General features: G+C 47.8%; 1 protein-coding gene and 1 long non-coding RNA gene across 2 annotated transcripts in view; one reads left to right on the top strand and one right to left on the bottom strand.

Annotated features, from left to right (window-relative positions):
• Positions 1-16,090, bottom strand: part of LOC121269131 (1-phosphatidylinositol 4,5-bisphosphate phosphodiesterase delta-3-like) — a 195,189-nt gene that overhangs the window by 60,032 nt on the left and 119,067 nt on the right. The gene's annotated exons all lie outside the window — the stretch shown is intronic.
• On the top strand, positions 2,504-15,940 carry LOC121269133. The gene is made up of 3 exons (XR_005941310.1): positions 2,504-3,120; positions 9,317-9,436; positions 15,910-15,940. It is a non-coding gene; the product is annotated as an uncharacterized LOC121269133 (long non-coding RNA).

Below are 16,090 nucleotides of genomic sequence, written 5' to 3'. Positions count from 1 at the left end.
GGAACTTGATTTTAAGAAAGCGTTAGAAATAGCCCTTGCGATGGAAAGTGCTGTAAGAGATTCACAAGCGATTCAAGGTACACAAAATAGTGCCGTTTTCCTAGTTGGGCGGGAACAGTCAGCAGAAAGTGACGTGAAAAGCCGGGACTCCGCCACGAAGCAGGAAACAGCCCCTGCTAACCGAAAATTTAGAGGAAACAGCTTAGCAGCAAAGTCGAAAACTAATTTTTATCGATGTGGAAACAATCATACTCCTAACAACTGGCAACTTAAAAGGGTGGAGTGTTATTTTTGTCACAAACGAGGACACATATTGAAACATTGCAAAGCAAGATTATAACAGGCAACAAACAAAGCCCAATGAACTATGTAGTGTGGAAGAGCCAGAAACAACCAATTCTGAGATTTATTCCTTATCCAATGTGAAAGCTGGTAAGACAGAGCCAATTACTGTCATATTGCCAGTGAATGGTAAACCCTTAAAAATGGAAGTAGACACTGGTGTTTCTACCACTGTAGTAGGAGAACACACTTTCAGATATTTAAATAAAGGTGCTCAACAATTAAATTTGGAACAAACCTCTGCCAAGTTGAAAATGTACTCAGGCGAAGAAACCCAGGTAAAAGGTATCATCAGAGTAACTGTTTATTATAGACACCAATCAGCACATCTACCAGCGATGGTATTAGAAGGCAGAGGACCAAGCCTTCTAGGTCAAAATTGGTTGAGGGAAATTAACCTTGATTGGCCAGTGAGATTTCAAAAGGAAGCAGGAAGAGCTCCTGAGTTGGAAAAGGAACAGGGCAAGGTACTTCTGAAAGAGTCTGGAGAGTCCAAGGACTGCAACAGGGTGAAAAAGGAGTGTGTAGCCATTCAGCAACCTGAAGAAATAAAGATTGTCTTAAACAATGACATGGAAGAACAGCAGAAGAAACTCAAGGAGACTCTGCTGAATAACAGAATTCAAGGTGAAGTGAGTGAGCTTTGCAAAGAAAAGGAAAACCTGTGTAAAGATCTTCGCACACTACAAGGGTCCCTCAGGTCAAAGTTTGTACCTCAGCAAAATTACAGAGAGGAACAGGAGGAATTTAACATCACTCTGAGCAAACTGAAGAACCAGTTGGCAGAGAAGATGCAGCAATGTTCAAGTTTCCAGGAGGAGGCCAACAGATCCAAGAAGACGGAAGAGCTGAAGGATCAGCTGAATGAAGCTAAAGAGGCTTTGAAAGGAAATGTCTTAGAACTTTCCAAGATGTGAGTAGATAATGAAATCATGGGGAGCTCAACTACTGAACTAAGACAAGTTGAGATTTCACCTGAGGGAAGTCTGGCCGGTAGTGGAGTCAAAAAGAAGGCGGAGACTAAGCTCTGTGGTAGAAAGAAGACGACAAAAAGGGAGAAGGTTCTGAAAAGACAATAAAAGGTGGGAATGAAAAAGTTAACAGGTGAATAGTTGGAAACTAAACTTGCTTGTTTCCTAGTTCATTATGGAACAACCCCCCCCCCACCAACCCACACACTATGACAGGTGCAACACCTGCAGAGTTACTGATGAGGCGCTGTCTTCCAACAAGGTACTTCCTGATACTTCCCAATTTGGAGGGGAAGGTGGAGAAAGGTCAAGGGAACAAAAAGTGACTCATGATTTGCATAGTCGTGAGCGACAATTTACCATTGGAGAAGCAGAAGATGTAAGGAATTTCGGTGGAGAACCGGAGTAGTTACCTGGTAAAGTCAGCTCTGTGACCAGACTATTGTCATACCACATGGAAGTGGAGGGCCAGATCACCTGTAAGCATGTGGATCTTTTAAGAAGAAGGGAGAAACCCCAACAAAATGATGTTCCATTTGTAACCATTGCCGAACCTGTGGTTCCTGTTGAAGTTGCTCCACCAAGGACAGACATGCCCAATGTATCTGTTGGAGTGGAAGACACTGAACTGCCTGTGCCTAATGAGGTACCTGATGTTAATGTGGTTCCAGAGAATGTGGTTCCTATAAAAGAATCAGAAGTCGTGGAGCTATGACATTCCACACGGATCAGGAAACCACCTGAAAGACTGAACTTGTAATTTCATGACCTATATAAATATTGTAATGTCGTGAGATAAATATCCTTGTAAATACAAAATGTACAAAAAAGTTTAAGGGGGAAGAATGTAGTAATTATAGTTCTGATAAACACAGGACTGTAGCTTTAAGAATAATCCTGTGTTGTAAGATCACATGATCTGTGTAAACCAATCAGTTAGCAGCATGGGGAACCTCCACAGGGGAGTTCTTCTTTAGTTGTAGAGTTTGATGCAGACGTGTAGCTGCCGTTGCTGTCTTGTAAACAAAATTCAATGTTTCCACCAAGAAAAGTTGCCTGGAAAATCAACTCTATAACAGAGGGGGAGATTGGTAGAGAGAGAGGGCATCAGCAACCAATCATAAGTCCCTGTATAGTTTGATGGATCCCATCAAACAGCGGTGGACTACAAGAGGTAAAATAGAAAGCTGATTTTGAGTTCTAACCTCATTTTCTTGCTCACAGGTAGATTTCAAAGATGTGAGGAAACTTTCTCTTTGCCAAAAGGGGTGAGACGATTTGTGAATCTTAGCAATTTGTCTTGAAACCAAGTTTTTCATTTGACTGATATAATGGCCTGAATGACCAGAAAGGAAGATTGAAAATGTGCTGTGTAAAGCTGCTACGTTGTTCGTGATCCACAGACACCCGTGAGGAGATCAGACTGAAGGTACAGCGTGACTCAAGTTTCAGGTGCCAAAGATCATGGACAGTACAGTAGCATTGGTGACAACGCCCCCCCCTGCACTGGTAAGGATGAAGGGAGCACACGAGGATGCAAATGCAGCCAGGGTAAATATCTTCTCATCAACTTCTGTTGCGAATGGCTCACATGATCTCAAACCAAAGCTAGGTGGTTTCAAAAATATCTTCTCTCTGGCTGAATGAAGGAGAAGTCTGCCTGTAACAGAGGCCTGAGAACAAGACAATGGAAGAGAGAAAGGCTGCAAGGAGGATTTGATATGATATAGCCTCCCGGTCCAAGAAGGAGCTGCTGGATGCTAAGAACCACAAGCTACAAGAGGAAATTATGGAACTGTCAATATGGGTGAGATACAACTGTTATTTTAATGTTACATAGTAACCTCTCTCTGTGACTAACAGATGATTGGATTTGTGCAATGGCCACCCAGCTCTGCTTTATGAATGATGAAAACTTGTGAAGTGATGCACTAGCACCATCCAGGCAGAGCCAGCAAGCCCCCTATTGGGAACCCGAGGCCAGTGAGCAGCTGTACATTGCAAATGATGGTGAAGTAATGATTCTTAGAATTAATGTTCAAAACAGTTGATAATTAACGTTGGGCTTTGGTAAGAAGCGATGGATTCACTATGACTGGAGGTGCAGTGTCAGGGCAGAACTTTCCGTGCCCGGTGGCTTTGGCTGTGATCGGTGGAGTGAGTGGACAATATGGGGCGATCGGTTTTACGATGGTGGGAAACCAGTTTGTGATTGTCTGCTCAGCCTGCGAGGCCAGTTTCCCACTATCGGACGTTGGGAATCTCATTGTAATACATCAGCACATTATTATCAGGCTGAATTGCACCCCGCCCCCCACCCACCACTGGATCGTCCGTCCACATTGGCGGGAAAGCACGCTGAAGTGTTTCACAACAGCATATAAGAGACGTACACTTGGCAGGCTGCACTTTGAGGGGAATGCGGAGGTGAGGGCACAGTAAAGCTGTGCAGAGCTCGCTAGGGTGGCCTGTTGGATTTCAAGCTTCAGGGGCTTTGGGGGCTTGGGGTTAACAGCAGCCCTGCCACTGAGGTGACTGGTGGTGGGGTGGGGGGAAGGGCAGCCCTGCCTTTGAATATAACGCACAAACATTAAGGATGGGGGAGGGGTGGGTGAGGGAAGCGGCCATACATTTGGGAAACCTGTAGAAAGTGACCATTCCTCTGCAGCGGAGACAGTTCAGGCGCAGCCACATTGATACGATTAGAGTCGGGCTCCTAGCTTACCTGTCCACTCAAGCAGCACAGAGGCATCAAAATGCCACCAAACACTCCAAAGCTTTTCACCCACACACCACACCACCCCCCACCTCCCCCCCCCCCCCCCCCCCCCCCAACCCCCCGGCACAGTCTGATAATTCATGAGCATTTTAGTGGACTGCAGAGCAGTTGGACTGCACACGTTGTACAATCTCCTTGCTAAAGCTGCCATGGAACAGTCACTGCTGGAGGTGCTCACAGCCCCTTTGCAATGTCAGCATCCCGGTTTGGGCCAGTCTCTCCCATGGTTCAAGCTAACAGAGCAGCCATAAAGAGCTCTAATCTGTGGCCATCCAAGTGGAGGCCAGCGCTCCGTGGGAAGCATTATGGGGCTGTCACACTTAACCAGGACAGGTTCTTAGTGCACCCATACTAACCACGTATATCTCTCTTTCATCCTACAGGAGGAGTACATCAGGATCATGGAGCCTGGTGAACTAGCTGTATGCCTGATGGCCTACAGAGAGTGAAGATGATGGAGGAGAGAGGGACTGAGGCTCCTGGCTGCGCAGAGGGAGGAGCAGCACCCTCAGGAAGAAGGGGTGGCTGGGGCTCTCACACACGCCACCCAAGAGCCACAACAGCCATTGTAGGCCAGCCCCTAGCGACATCGAGGGTCTACAGACGCCGCCTTTCATTCCTGCCGATGACCGAAAACCAGTGTTGCCGAACACTGTGGATGCCTAAGGAACTGGTTGGTCACATCTGCCAGCTGCTGCAGGATTTGGTGCCAAGGGGACATGGAGGGCATCCACTGCCAGTGGCTGTGAAAGTGACAGCGGTCCTCAATTTCTATACCAGTGGCTCCTTTCAGGGCTCCACAGGTGACCTCTGTGGGATCTCACAAGCCTCCCCCCACAAATACATCCATGAGGACATGGATGCCATCTTCTCGAGGGCAACAACTTTGTGCATTTTGCCCAGGACTAGGACAGCCCAGATGCCAGGGCCATTGGATTTGCCCAGATCTTGGGATTCCCATAGGTGCAGGTTGCGATTGACAGCACTCGAGGTGCTCAGATCTCTGTTGCAACACAGAGTAGACTACATCAACCACAAGGGCTTCCATTGGCTGAATGTGCAGCTGGTGTGCGGCCACCAGAAACACATCCTGCAGGTGTGTGCACGGTTTCCAGGAAGTGTGCACGATGCCTACATCCTCAGTCGGTCACAGATCCCTGGAGTCTTCCAGGGTCCACAGAGGCTGTAGGGATGGCTCCTTGGGGGACAAGGTCTACCCGCAGAGGCTGTGGCTAATGACACGCGTGAGGCAGCCTCAGCAGACCGATGGTATAATGAAGCTGCAGCTCGCAACTTGGTGGAGCAGACCATCGGGATGCTGAAGGTGAGGTTCCGGTGCCTGGACTGGTCTGGTAGAGCCCTGCAATACAGTCCACAGAGGGTGTCACACATCATCATCGTCTGCTACTCCCTTTATAACCTGGTGCTCCAATGGGGAGAGGAGCTGCCTGAGGAGGAGATGGAGGAGCTGGAGGTCTCTGATGAGGGGGACACTGACGGAGATGAGGGTGAGAAGGTCCTTGGAGGCAATGATGATGGGGATGAGACCTTCGCACTATTTAGATGAGGCAGGTGCACTGGGGAGGCCCTCATAGCTGCCAGATTTGTGGAGGATGATGACGACATGCAGTAAGGAGACACCACAGATCCTCACATCGCACCTGTGAGCGCTTGACTCCAGTCCGGCTTATAGCAGCGTGAATATCCTCTGTGAGAATGCTCCTGTCATGGAGATGCAATGGAGGCCCTTATAGACACTACATTCCGGGAGGATGATGACAAGATACAGTGAGGACACTCCATAAATCTTCACATAGCCTCTGAAAAGGTCTGACTTCTGTCTGGCCAAGGGCAGCTCACTTGTGCTATATGGTCAGGGTCATATCAGAGAGACGCAGCCGTGAAACTTTAAAAGCATCTGATCTGTTGTCCACCTTCAGTACCTGAGCCCTTCAGGAGCACAGCATCACTGGACACACATACTGAAGAGATGGGGACCAACCCCACCTCAAAGGTGCTGAGAGCACACCGAGAGTATGAGGGAACTCTGTGACACCTGCCCACTACATTCTGGCAGCAATGACCAGCACCGCCGAGGTGCAGGCATCAGTAATGTTCCCAGGGAGTGTGAGGCTGGACCATCACTGTGGTCTGAAGGCTGCACAGACACAGGGAAGAGGCCCTGGACTGAGACACCTGCCTTTATCTTGTGCAGAAAGGTTTCACATCTGAGTGACAAGAACACTGCTCATCAGAACAAGGAGCCATAGACAGGGAGATATTTTTGAAAGTTTATTGACAATAGTGAATAGTATACAAGTGATTAACACCCGTGCCCGGGCTGTGTAACTAATTCTCCTTAACTGTCCTAACCCTGCCGCTATGTCCTGGTGCTCCCTGGACATCCACAGTGGAGGTGGAGGCAGCCGGTTGACTGCTGCGCCCTGTCTGTGATGACTTTGGCAGGTGTCCTCTGGAGTTCGAGGGTTGGAGTCCCAGGTTACTTTCAGGGTCCTGTTGTGTGGCAGTGACACCCTCCTCAGCCCGTGGAACTGGAGCTGCTGAGGTCACAGGAAGAAGGGCCGGACACTCAGGGTCACCTGAATGGATGGGCCTGGAGTGTGCACCTGTGGACCCTCCTCCCTATGGGAGCCCGGGGCCCCTGGCTGACTCCTTGAAGAGCAGGGGTAGCTGGAGTGAAATCGACCTCTCGCGTACACACTGTTGGAGGCCAACTATAGCATCAGTGATAGCATTGAGCCCATGCAGCAGTGCAGGAATGAGGTCCTGGACCAAGGTCTCCATGGCGGCTGCCCTTCTGCCAGTGTTGCCCTTGGTGTGTTGGCAATGCTGGTGCTATCACCTCAGCCTGAAGGCAGACAGACTGCTCCATCGTGCTTTGCAATCTGAGGAGTGCAGCGGACATCCCTTCCTGATGTTCCTGAGCTTGTCTTTACAGCTCCAGCAACTGTGACATGACCAAGTCCAAAGGTTCGTCATCTGACTCGGACTCAGCAACACTCTGGCCTCCAGCAGCCCTCCGAGTGCCCACCTGGGAAGTCCCTGCCTCCACCTGCTGTGGATCAGACAGTGCGATGTGCTCACCAGGTTGTGATCCTGAGGCTACACTAAAGCCAGGTCCCACTGAGGTGTGTGTCTCTGCGCTGGTGGAGGGTGTGGGTGACGCTGTGACTGGACTTCAGGGAGGGTGCCTCCAGATTCCTCTTCAGAGGTTTCTTTGGGGCTTGATTGGAGGCCCTGGGTCATGGACTCTGTCGGCTGTTTCCCAGATGTGCCTGTGACACAAGGAGAGATAATTAGTGCCTGGCAGTGGCCTGTGAAAGAGGACACATCACTCACCGCATGGCTGTCTGATGGATGCTGCACTGCTGGACCCTCACTTGGTAGAGCAGCACTGACCTCACCGTCAGTACAGGACCGGTCCTGGTCATCGCCGGCCAGCTGGATGGCTCTGTTTTCAAAGCCAGTGAGGACCTTGATTCTGAGCATTCCGCCCCCAATTTGCAACCTCTTTCCCTTCTCATGTGCCAGCTTGTCCTGCATGGATAGAGATGGGGAGAGTGTAAGCAGGACACCTGCCAGGCCAGATGATAAGTATGCCTGGCCTGTGTGGGTGGTGAGTGGTCCCATGGATGGGATGAGGACAATGACAGTGAGTGTGAGAGAGTGAATGGTGATGTCCCTTGAACAGGCAGCGAGTGAGGGCCCTGTGGGTGTGTGATGGGTTTGTGACTGTGTGAGTTGAGTGATGAGAAGAGTGACTTACCCTGGCAAAATGGAGGAGATCATTCATCCTCTTGTGGCACAGGGTGGCTGTCCTCTTTTGCAGGGCGTTGGTGCTGACCACCACTGTCACCGACTCCCAAGCCGGGTTAATGCTGTTGTTTCCTATCCTGCGGGGGTAGAGGACATCCCACTGGGCCTCCACGGCATCCAAAAGTCACTCGAGAGACATATAGAACCTGGGGGCTGCCAACTTCTTCAGTTTCAGGGCCATGTCTTCCGTGCAGCAGTGGTGAGCTGGAAGCACTGAGATGTGTACTTGCTGCTGGACTTTAACCATGGTGCCGGGCGTGATGGAGTGGCAGGGTGATGGTGAGCGGTGAATGGGAGCCCCTGCCCCACCCCATGGAAACGGCGTGTTTCCCGGGAGTGTATAAATAGTGAGGTGGGTTCAGGACGATACGGTGTGAAAATCACCATCGTGGCCGGCAGGTAAAATGTCGTTTTACCCACCCACTACCGCACTTAGTGCAAATTTGGGATGATCCTGTCCTTAAACTTGCCTCCATCACTAATGACAGGTCAATGAGTGAGACTGAACTACTGAACAACCTCATGTCGAATCTGAAGTTAATCTGAGCTTGTATTATTTTTCAATTTTACATGTAGGATACCGAGTGTGTCCCTGATTTTATTTACAGATAAAACTGCCAGGTGGAATTGATATACCAGAGGGAGTGTGACATAAGGTACAGAGCCAAAAGACAAATTCATTATACATCAAGTCCTTGGCTGTTGGTGTCTGTGGATCGGATGAACTAGCAGGCTGTTTATTGCAGGCAGTGCAGAGGATGCAATTTCTCTCATTGGGAGGTTGGCTGGAGGCCTCTCATCATCTCTTTTGGGAGTTCCTGACTAATTTCAGACTTAAACTTGGGTGCCACATTATAGGAAGGACATGAACACATTGGAGAGAGTGCAGAAGAGGTTTACAAGAATGGTCCCAGGGATGAGAAACTTCAGCTATGAGGATAGATTGGGAGAAGTTGGGACTGTTCTCCTTGGGGAGGAGAAGGCTAAGAGGAGATTTGATAGAGATGTTCAAAATCATGAAGGGGCTGAACAGAATAAATAGAGGGAAACTGTTCCCACTCGTAAAAGGATAAAGAACGAGAGGGCACAGATTTAAAGTGATTTGCAAAAGAAGCAAATGTGAGGTGAGAAAAAACTTTTCACACAGCGAGTGGTTCGGGTCTGGAATGCACTGACTGGAACTGTGGTGGAGGCAGGTTCAATCGAGGCATTCAAGAGGGTATTTTAGATGGTTATTTGAATAGAAACAATGTGCAGGGGCATGGGGAAAAGGCAGGGCAATGGCTCTAGGTCATAATGCTCATTTGGAGAGCTGGTGCAGACACGATGGGATGAATGGCCTCTTTCAGTGCCATTAAAATTCTGTGATTAAACTTTTACTTTACAGCATGTTTCACCTCCCACCTCCAGACCCAGGAGAGGAGGCTTTCAAGGAAGAGCTCGAAAAGGGGAATAATCTCCAAGAAAATTCCGGACTTCGATAAGAGACAAAAATCAACACATAAATGTAAATAATGCTTAAGTTCTGTATTTTGATTAACTTCTGTTATTTAACATTTCTGCACTATGGCTGTGTTTATTTTTGGTTTCTGCGCTGTTATTGGGTTTTTGCTTCATGTGTTTTGATGCATCACAATAAAATTTGAAACTTACAGTACAGTCCAGTCAAGTTCTAGTTCACTGGCCCACAACGTACACAGACTCACAGGAAATATTTTTTGTCATTTATTAGTGGTACTTATAAAAATGGAGTGGGTGGATTAATTTTCTCCACCCTTTTGCAAGTTTTGAATATGTAGCTGCAGGATCACCTGCCCCATATTTTAAGGGATTGGCTTTTGGCAATTTGTCCCAAATTTTCTCAAAGACCCTGTGAGGGACTAATACTGGGAGTCTCCAGGGTGAGTTAGAGTGATTCAAGTGGGACTGCAAATGAGTAAGGCAGCCAGCAGAGACATGATGATGTTGTGACTCAACAAGAGAAGTTAAAGTTTCAGTTGATAACCCCCTCCCCCACTATTGTGATCTCAAGATGAACCCACTCATGTTGAACCCACCCACCCCCCATGCTTACAACACTTGATACATTGGTCTTATGGTCATCAAAAACCTGTGTAAATGTTCCTTTTTCTTTATTTCACGTGGTTGCCCTGTGTAGCTGGTCTCTAATGGAATCAATTGGGCCAGTAAATTTAACCAGGCTAACTGATCACAACTGGAAATAACTCAAATGCTCAATGAGAAACCAATTCAACTGGCCACCTGGGTCCAGTATAACTGGACCAATTCTAATTTCCCATTGAGGATTGGTTTTGATTCCTGAAGAGGTTCTAACTTTTAATTTAGACCCTAATTCCTCAAAATCTCTCTGCAGAATTTCATTCTTAGTTTCAAAGATGGTATGGTTCCTATGTGGACCACGACAACCAAGTCCTCCCACTCCAATTTATCCCCAGCCGCGAGGGAGATCAGGAGAGGGGGAGGTTGGCAGTGAGATCAGGAGAAGTGAGGGAGACGGAGATATTTGAAGGAAGGGGGAGGTTGGCAGTGAGATCAGGAGAGGTGAGGGAGACGGAGATATTTGAAGGAAGGGGGAGGTTGGGAGTGAGATCAGGAGAGGTGAGGGAGACGGAGATATTTGAAGGAAGGGGGAGGTTGGCAGTGAGATCAGGAGAGGTGAGGGAGACGGAGATATTTGAAGGAAGGGGGAGGTTGGCAGTGAGATCAGGAGAGGTGAGGGAGACGGAGATATTTGAAGGAAGGGGGAGGTTGGCAGTGAGATCAGGAGAGGTGAGGGAGACGGAGATATTTGAAGGAAGGGGGAGGTTGGCAGTGAGATCAGGAGAGGTGAGGGAGACGGAGATATTTGAAGGAAGGGGGAGATTGGGAGTGAGATCAGGAGAGGTGAGGGAGAGGGAGATATTTGAAGGAAGGGGGAGATTGGTAGAGGGAAGTCGAGCATTGGGGATGTGAGCCAATTGGGGGAGACAATGGGGTAGTGGTAATGTCACTGGACTGGCCCAGGGTATTGCTCTGGGTTTAAATCCCACCACAGCAGCTGGTAAAGTTTAAATTCAATTAATAAATCTGGAATCTAAAGCTAGTCTCAGTGATGGTGACCATGGCAACTATTGTCATAAAATCCCAGCTGGTTCACTTAGGAAAGGAAATCTGCCATCCTTACCCTGTCTGGCCTACATGTGGCCTCCAGACCCACAGCAATGTGGTTCACTCTAAACCTGCCCCCTGAAATGGCTGAGCTACTTAGTTCAAGGGTAATTAGGGATGGGTAACAAATGCTGGCTTTGCCAGCGATGTACACACCCCATGAAAGGACTGGGATTAGGGTGATATTTAGAGGATGAAGGGTGAGTAGTGATTGGCAGTGGCCTAAGGTTTTAATGATTTGCTACCAGGAGTCCTACCCACCCTTTTGGAGGCTTGGACCATTGAGACCATTTAGCACCTGGGAAACATGGGTAAAGCCTAACAGGTTTCCAGGTTATTCAGGGCACAGTCCAGCAGATGCTGAGATCACTAGGTGTAGGTAGAATCATAGAATGAGGCACAGAGTGAGGCCATTCAGCCTGTTGTATCTCTCCAGGAGAAAATCTGCTGCTTCCATTTCACTGTCTTTGCTGCCTAGCCCTGCAATTTTTCTCTCTTTATGTGATTATATCCAATTCCCATTTGAATGCCTCGATTTAATCTGTAATCACTACACTCTGTTACTGAATTCCAAATCCTAACCACTCGCTGCTTAAAGAAGGTTTTTCCTCATGTCACCTCTAGTTCTTTTGCCAATTACCTTAAATCTGTGCCCTCTGGTTCTTGATCTTTCCACCAATGGGAACAGTCTCTCTCTATCTACTCTAACCAGACCCCTCCTGATTTTGAACACCCTCTATCAAATCTCCTCTCAACCTTCTCTTTTCTAAGAAGAACAGCTCCAGCTTCTCCAATCTGTCCACACAACTGAAGACTCTCATTCCTGGAACCATTCTGGTAAATCTTTTCTGCACCTTCCCTAAAGCCTTCACATCCTTCTTAAAGTATGGTGCCCAGGATTGGACACAATACTCCAGTTGAGGTCTAACCAGTGTTTATACGGGTTTAACATAATGTCTTTGCTTTTGTACTCTATGCCTCTGTAAAGCCCAGGATCCCGTATGTCTATTTAACCACTTGCTCAAACCTACCCTGCTACCCTCAATGACTTGTGCTCATATACCCCCAGGTCCCTCTGGCCTTTAAATATCCATAGCTGTTTTACACCTCAGCTTCCACCTTTGATCATTATCCCTTACCCTTACCTAAAGGACAAGAGAGCAACAATGAGGGTAAGAGCTGTAAACCTCTGCAATAGGTCTCCTCTTACCTTGTATTGTCTGAAAAGCAGAGATCTTCAGAGATTTCTGGATTGAATCAGTAACCAGAGGGTACAGGTTTAAGGCAATTGTCAAAAGAGCCAGAGGTGAGAGGAGGAGAATTTTTTTTGCCGGAGTTAAGTTGTTGTGAACTGGAATGTGCTGCCTGAAAGGGCAACAGAAGCGGATTCAAGTGTAGCTATCAAAGGGAAATTGGATAAATACTTGAGAAAATTGCAGGGAAATGGGCAAGGAGCTGGGAAGTGGGACTAATTGGGTAGTACTACCAAACAGCTCGCATCAGGATGATGGGCCAAATGGCCTCTTTCTATACGTAAAATGTTATTGTTCTATAAAGTTCCCTGAGTCATCCCATCAGCAACTGCTGCTATCATTGTGAAGAAACAGATGAGAATCCATTGTTCTAGTGCCTTTCAGGACTTGGTTTTTCATGGGCTTGAGAATGAGGGATTTGGGGCCAGCGAACAGGCCTGACTCCTGGCGTTTGCTCTGTTAGCCAAACCACTGGAGCTGCTGGAAATAACTAGGCCAGATCTGTGGTGGTTACTGCCCCTACTTAAGCCTCAATCTCTATGAATGTCACAATTGGTTCCAGTGTCTTTGGAGTCATGAGGGTTGGGCAGTAGGGAGGCATATATCAGCTTCACAGCTGTAAGGCTCAAACGACTCACTGTAGAGGGCTGCAGTGAGTAAGTCAGGGCAGTGACAGAGGCGAAACAGTGAAGATGGGAATGGGATCCAAAACTAAACCTATCAGTAGCAGGGAAAAAGGATAGAAAATTAGGGAGGGAAAAGAGAACAAAAAAGGGTTGACATGTTTTCTGGAATGAAACGGTGTGAAATGTGTTTGAACTTGTGCAGTTTAAGAAGTGAAGCTGAGGCCCCTTCGAAGCTGAAAAGAAATGGAGACTGTGAGGAACAAGGGTCTTCAGAGCAGGCTATTCAACCACTGAAGGCTGCTCTGCCAGCCAATCAGTTCATGTATCTCAAGCCCATGGGATGGATTTTACAGGATGCTGTGATCTCCACACCCACATCCACACCCTCCTTGCTGACTAAAGAGCCGGGGTGGAGCTCTTCCACAATCCCAACAGCTTCCCTGCAGTAATTTGATGCTGGAAGTAAGGTTAATTGCTTTAAGGTGAGTTTTCTCAGGAGTAAGTCCCACCCCAGATAGCTGCTGGCCAATCAGATTGCTTGGAAGCTCTGTAATCCCAGCAGTGCCACCAACATCCGCTGCTGGGACTAAGTCAGGCCCCATTGCCGAGGAACCTGGGCTGATAGGTAAATCCGGGGACAGGGGTCACAGCAAAGGGCTGAGTAGGGGCAAGAGGGGTGAAAGGGGGTTGAGACCCGGTTCAAGAGATCTGGGGGGGAGGGTTAAAGTGGGGTGTGGCCTTGGGGGAGGCTGCCGGCATTAGGCCCAGGGGGCTCCCAAGGGAATTTGCACTCCACCTCCCACCATGCTCAACATCAACCCACAAAACTAAAGTTGCTAGGCTCAATGCTTACCTTACCCCTCAAATATTTTCAGAGAGGTTGGGGGGTGAGCAGGTAGGCAGCAGGAGGGCCACCCGCTGGATTTTACAAACCCCTTCACCTTCAAATCCACTGGCAAAGGAGCATAAAATCCAGTCCTACCACATCCAGTTGTGAATGGAGTTGGACAATTAAACAACTCACTGGAGGAGGAGGCTCCACAAATATCCCCATCCTCAATGATGGGGGATCCCATCACATCAGTGTAAAAGATAAGGCTGAAGAATTTGTAACAATCTTCAGCCAGAAGTGCCGAGTAGATGATCCATCTCAGCCTCCTCCGGAGATCCCCAGCATCACAGATGCCAGTCTTCAGCCAATTCGATTCACTCCACGTGATATCAAGAAACGGCTGAAGGCACTGGATACTGCAAAGGCTATGGGCCCCTGACAACATTCTGGCAATAAATACTGTGCTCCAGAACTTGCCATGCCCCTGGCCAGGCTGTTCCAGTACAGCTACAACACTGGCATCTACCCAGCTATGTAGAAAATTGCCCAGGTATGTTCTGTACACAAAAAGCAGGACAAATCCAACCCAGCCAATTACCGCCCCATCAGTCTACTCTCCATCATCAGTAAAGTAATGGAAGGGGTCATCAACAGTGCTGTCAAGCAGCATTTACTCAGCAATAATCTGCTCATTGACACCCTGTTTGAGTTCAGCCAGGGTCACTCAGCTCCTGACCTCATTACAGCCTTGGTTCAAACATGGGCAAAAGAGCTGAACTCCAGAGGTGAGGTGAGAGTGACTGCCCTTGACATCAAGGTAAAATCTGACTGTGTATGGAAGCAAGGAGCCCCAGCAAAATTGGAGGCAATGGGGATCCAGGGGAAAGCTCTCCACTGGTTGGAGTCATACCCAGCACAAAGGAAGATGGTTGTGGTTGTTGGTGGTCAGTCATCTCCGTTCCAGGACATCACTGCAGGAGTTCCTCAGGGTAGTGTCCTCGGCCCAACCATCTTCAGCTGCTTCATCAATGACCTTCCTTCCAATATAAGTTCAGAAGTGGGGATGTTCGCTGATGACTGAACAATGTTCAGCACCATTTATGACTCCTCAGACACTGAAGCAGTCCATGTCCAAATGCTGCAAGACCTGGACAATATCCAGGTTTGGGCTGACAAATGGCAAGTAACATTTGCGCCACACAACTGCCAGGCAATGACCATTTCCAACAAGAGAGAATCTAATCATCACTCCTTGACATTCAATGGCATTACCATCAATGAACTCCCCACTATCAACATCCTGCAGGTTACCATTGACCAGAAACTGAACTGGACTAGCCAAAAAAATACTGTGGCTACAAGAGCAGGTCAGAGGATAAGAATCCTGCGGAGAGTAACTCACTTCCTGACTCCCCAAAGACTGTCCACCATCTAAAAGGCACAAGTCAGGAGTGTGATGGAATACTCCCTGCTTGCCTGGATAATTGCAGCTCCAGCAACACTCAAGAAGCTTGACACCGTCCAGGACAAAGCAGCCCACTTGATTGGCACCACATCCACAAATATTCACTCCCTCCACTATTGGCAAGCAGTGGCAGCAGTGTGTATCATCTACAAGATGCACTGCAGGAACCCACTAAGGCTTCTTAGACAGCACCTTCCAAGCTCATGACCATCTAGAAGGACAAGGGCAGCAGACAAATGGGAACGCCACGCTGAGTTGGGAGCTGTGGCTGTGGGCTGTGAATCTGCCATCCAGTCATGCCAGAAAAGACTTGGGCTGCAAAAATCAGTTTTATTCTGAAGTTTGGATTCCTACAGTAGAAGAGTGGAAGAGAGTTATAGGTCATGTGAAATGCCTTTATTAAAGCTACAGCAGTTTGCCTTGGGTAATATTATTTGATTTTTATAGTTAAACATCTATAAGGGAGTGTTGCCTGGAAGGTGTTTACTTGTGGGTCTGACAAAGTAGAGATTCTTTTTGAATGAAAATGTTGTAAAACTAACCTTAATTGTGCAACTGTAATCTTGTGTGCTTAAGTTTTCTTTTATTCTTGTTAATAAAACTTTTATTTTTTATTTTTCATTTTTAAAATCTCAGTAGTGTTACTGGACTTCTTGCTGCTGAGATCTTCTTCTCGTTTTCAGAATATAAAAAAGGGTGTGGCCTTTAAGCCAAGTTTCCCTCTGGGATTTAGTGTGTGCAGCAACTAACATCGGCTGTGATTATAACATTCCCCGACAGCACAGGATGGATTTACTCCACTCAGACACTGGGAACG

This window comes from Carcharodon carcharias, chromosome 23, assembly GCF_017639515.1.
Source record: "Carcharodon carcharias isolate sCarCar2 chromosome 23, sCarCar2.pri, whole genome shotgun sequence".
Lineage (NCBI taxonomy): Eukaryota > Metazoa > Chordata > Chondrichthyes > Lamniformes > Lamnidae > Carcharodon > Carcharodon carcharias.
Note: the sequence above shows the minus strand (reverse complement) of the source record. Positions and strands in the feature narration are given on the sequence as shown.